General features: G+C 42.5%; 1 pseudogene; it reads left to right on the top strand.

Moving 5' to 3' along the window:
* Positions 1–4,536: 4,536 nt before the first annotated feature.
* LOC126413691 (5S ribosomal RNA) lies at positions 4,537–4,654 on the top strand (annotated as a pseudogene).
* The last annotated feature ends 469 nt before the right edge of the window (positions 4,655–5,123 follow it).

Genomic DNA, 5,123 nt, shown 5'->3' with positions numbered 1-5,123 from the left:
CGTTTCTTCAATCTCTTCATCCTCTGCGGAGCATTTAGGCTTGAACGACTGTGGTGGGTGCGGGCTTCATGTCTATCTTGGCTGCAATAGCGCGTTCACTATGCTTTTCGTAGTAGCTTCTCCGCGTCCCTATTTTATATTCGTCATCAAACACACTCTTGCATTGTGTATGTATAATCCAGTATTTACTTCATCTGAAGTCCTATTTCTCCTCCCACCTAACTTCACGAACTCTCACTGCATCAAACTATAACCTATGCATTTCCCTTTTTAAATTTTCTAACCTGGCTGCCCGATTACGGGATCTGACATTCCACCCTCCGATCCGTAGAACGCCACTGTTGTTTCTCCTGATGACAACGTCCTCCTAAGTAGACCGCGCCCGGAGATCCGAATGGGGAACTATTTTACCTCTGGAATATTTTCCCAAGAGGACGCCATCATCGTTTAACCATACAGTAAAACAGCATGCCCTCGGGAAAAATTACGACTGTAGTTTCCCATTGCTTTCAGCCGTTCGCAGTACCACCACGGCAAGGCCTTGGTCTAAATTAACCTAGAGCTGTTAGAGTATTTTATGGGGGCAGGGGGGGAGGGCAATGGGTGCCCCTAAATCGACGTCCACCGTTGTCCTCAGCTCGTGTGGAGCTGTGCCTCGTTGTGACTCATACCGCAGCCTGTGTCAGATGCAGGCAGTCCTCCGCCAGTTGTTATCGCGTTATAATCGTTTGGTGCACTTCTTACGTGTTGGTTGTTCGCTTGCGACTTTGTCGTCACAAAGCTTCATCTGCATCGTTGGTGCACTGGCAAAACTGTTCAACATTACACTATTGCACTGCTTGTTTAAACTTTGTTTTCTGAGGTACGTTCACTGCACATACGTTTCTCCACATGTGTAAACAATATATCTTAAATATGATGTGTGGATGAGTGTCGATCATCGTTTCTTTCGCCGATATTTGCGATACTGACCGTCCGGTAGTCGTTCGTTTCACACTGGCACATCTTAAATCTACTGCAGTCGTAGTGGGTTAAGGCTGCTGAAGAATTCTCAGTTTTTAAATCGCAATAACAATGTTATCACCATTTTTTGTATTATAATTACAGATCCCACTACTGCATGATATCCTCTCGGAAACACAATAAGAAGCGCTGACGACAAAAAATACACCACTCACCAGAGAAAGCTTGATAATCTGAGAAATAAAAGTCAGCTACCTCTAAATAAATACTGGAACAAGAGCAGTAGCCCCCCACAAATTCTTCTCAGGCTCTGTGAATAAAACAAAAATACAAATCGATTACGATGAAATGGCGCCGAAAAACAAGGGCATGAGGCATAATCCGAATGCAACAAATACTAACAAAAAGCTGCAGACTTCGGAAACCCATTGCACAAACAGAACTAGGCCACAAGAGTAATAGAATTGTACAAAACCAAATAGCCAAATAATTTTGAAATAAATGTGCTTAAATTCATCAATAACTAACGGCAAAACCACGATGCCCTTGCAAAAGGCTCTGCAACACTTAATGCAATTAAACATGATTATATACTAAAAAAACTTGAGTTCTTTGTAAATAACCACATTGTGTGTGTTTTGTGTGTATTGAACCGGGGACCTAGAAACGACTGAGAGGCTTCGTCCCGCCCTAGCCCTCCGTGGTTCACAACCCCGCAACTGGCCACAGCAGTCCACCCACCTCACCGTCGCCCCACACCGAACGCAGGGTTATTGTGCGGTTCAGCCCCCAGTGGACCCCCACGGGAACATCTCACACCAGACCAGTGTACCCCAAATGTTTGCGTGGTAGAGTAATTATGACGTACGCGAACGTGGAGACAGTGTTTGCGCAGCAATCGCCGACATAGTGTAACTGAGGCAGAATGAGGGCAACCAGCCCGCATTCACCGAGGCTGATGGAAAACCGCCTAAATCCACAGGCTGGCCGGCGCACCGGACCTCGACACACTAATCCGCCGGGCGGATTCGTGAAGGGAACCGGCATGCCTTCCCGCTTGGAAGCAGCGCGATAGACCCCGCGGCTATCCGGGCGGGCCTAAAATAACTACATACAAGAAGTCCACGTTGACCCCATACCAAAATTCCTAGCTGAAACAAGAAAATGCTTCAACAGCAGTCATTTCCTCCTTACTAAGAATGTAAGTGCAGGGCGTTACTGTGCTCAATCCCACGGCCCCTAAACCCCAGTCAAGCCAACAGTGAACTCAATCAATAGACCAGCCTTCAAAATAAACAGATAACTACATGACTTTGTAGTCGAAAAATACACATTCGAAAAATCTTATTCTGCAAAGAACAGCTATGAACTAATTAACAGTGTATATGACGTGATTTTGCCACTTTAAACTAAATGTTTATCCCTAGACATTGAAAACTTAAACATTTGTTTGTCAGTAGATGAAACAGTTGAGATAATGAGGAAGAAACTACTGACAAATAAGACAATGAGCAGACCAGAAATAATAGAGTTTATAGATGTACTTAATTTAGTGTCTCACACAACTACTTCTCTTTCAACAACAAAATTTACAAGCTCGACGTGGGGCCTGCAATGGGCAGCTCTCTTAAGGGTTGAAAGATTCACCAACTATATAGAGAATATATAATTAATTTTATTTTATCTTGTTAAATTTTGACATTATTAGACACTTTCATCTTATTTAAAGATTGGTATCTAGTATTTCTTAAAATTTATCCACAGGTCTGATGATGGTTTTGTAAAAAGAACCGAAACCGGTTACCTGTATCATTAAAACATACATGACGTGATCAAGACTGAACTTTAATCAAAATATAGAGAATAAAAATACCGAAACCAAAAGACAGTATCACAGACAAACTCTATGAGGGGTATGTGGATGACACCATTATTTTCCCTGATGGAACAGACGATGAAGTAACAACCCTTTTGCATAAATTTAATAGTATGCACAAAAATATCCAGTTCACTTCTGAATATGTAAAGACCAACATCATACCTTTTTTGACATGAAAATATCAAAACAGAGTCAGATTTTTTTCAATGTTAACAGAAACTCTTCTCCTTTTTAAGAACTACAAATGATAGACCACGGTTGAACAGCAACAGTCTTGCCCATCTGACGAAACGAATGTGCGGACTAAAAAACTAATGCTTAACTGCAGGAAAAGAGTCCACATTGAACAGGCAGTGTCTATTCTGCAAATTTTCAAACAGGAATTCCACCGTTTGAAAGATAAAGGTTTAGATCTCGCAACAGATATGCGAAATTATGATAAGTCCAAGACGGATTGTGTAGAGCAAGATGAGATGTAACGACCCAGAATCCTGGCACTACTTCGGAATTCAGCTGAGCGAAGACATTTTGAAGTTAGTTGAAAATTGGCGATGGGTCTGTTCCTAAAAAAAGAATCCTGGTGTTCGATTGAAAAGAAGTGGATAAAATCCTCCGTGTAAATTCCACTGTTCTTATGGATGAGACGTTTGTCAGGTGTTCGAAAAAATTCAAACAATTCCCCAGAATACACACCGACATCGGAAGCACGTAAGAGAAGACAAATATATTTTCTGCTAAGATACCTGGGTGATCTCCTAATGCTGCCGTGTTAGATTTTGAAATGACTAAAACTACAGCTACGAAAACAGTGTTCACCAAAAATTCTTTTTCCGCTGCAATTTTCTATAGAAGAAAACATACGAACTGATATTAGCTTAGAAATACAAGGATAGAGAATACGTCCGATTGTTTTGCTGAAATGGAACACCTCCCACTAAATAGTGTTGATAAAGTGCGGCCGCCGGAGTGGCCGAGCGGTTAAAGGCGCTACAGTCTGGAACCGCACGACCGCTACGGTCGCAGGTTCGAATCCTGCCTCGGGCATGGATGTGTGTGATGTCCTTGGGTTAGTTAGGTTTAAGTAGTTCTAAGTTCTAGGGGACTTATGACCACAGCAGTTGAGTCCCATAGTGCTCAGAGCCATTTGAACCATTTGATAAAGTGCAGATGATGATAATGTAGGAAATCGTCAGTGGAGAAAGGTGACGCTATTCGCAGACTACATGGTCAATCAATGGATGGAAAATTCTAGTATACCAGCTGAAATGTGGACTGTTGTTAACCAGTGGGACAGGGCCACAAACGCTGTCGAAGGATGGCATAAGCAACTAAACTCCTCATTAAAGACACCCGAACATAGACTTTCTGGTAAATAAACTGATGAAGGAAGCAGCAGATGCTATATTTGAAATTTAAAAAAGATTCCATTGACACCTTCTTCGAAAAAGGGAAAAATCAGATACATAAATCTTTAAAAAAAAGGGTTAAAAGACATTATAAAAATACGTAACGACTCAGAGGAGTTAAGATGTTTCAAATCTCTGGCTTTCTTACAAAAAACTGCGGGAGGAGTTAAAATTCGTAAAACAAGAAAAAAAGTTGAATCATTTGTTTCAATAATTTTGTAGAAAGAGAAAAAGGTACAAATAAAAAACGAAAAATTAAAAAAATTGAACTTGCGGATCTATTATATAGGCAACGGCCTTGCCGCAGTGGATACACCGGTTCCCGTCAGACCACCTAATTTAAGCGTTGTTGGGCGTGGCCGGCACTTGGATGGGTGACCATCCGGGCCGCCATGCGCTGTTGCCATTTTTCGGGGTGCAATCGGCCTTGTGATGCCAACTGAAGAGCTGCTCGACCGAATAGTAGCGGGTCCGATCACAGAAAACATCATAACGACCGGGAGAGCGGTGTGCTGATACGGCCTCCTATCCGCGTCCTCATCTAAGGACGACACGGCTGTCGGATGGTCTCAATGGGCCACTTGTGGCCTGAAGACGGAGTGCTGTATGTACTATATGCATAGCCAGTCCGAATCACGGATAAAGTGTGAAGGGATGTTTTTATTACCAAAACGCTTAGAAAATCCACGGCTAAGATATCTGTGGTCGGAACACCACTTCGACGTCATGGGTCACAAAGGCCACAGTTGGAAAGTCCACGACATCAAGGCAAGTCACGCTCTTGCACTTGTAGTTGGTAGCCACTCCGAAGGGCAGATAAACGGACAGGAAGGCAAAGATCCTTGTTGTATCCCTCTTTTAACATTTTATAATAT

The sequence above is a fragment of the Schistocerca serialis genome, chromosome 7 (genome assembly GCF_023864345.2).
Source record: "Schistocerca serialis cubense isolate TAMUIC-IGC-003099 chromosome 7, iqSchSeri2.2, whole genome shotgun sequence".
Taxonomy (NCBI): domain Eukaryota; kingdom Metazoa; phylum Arthropoda; class Insecta; order Orthoptera; family Acrididae; genus Schistocerca; species Schistocerca serialis.
Note: the sequence above shows the minus strand (reverse complement) of the source record. Positions and strands in the feature narration are given on the sequence as shown.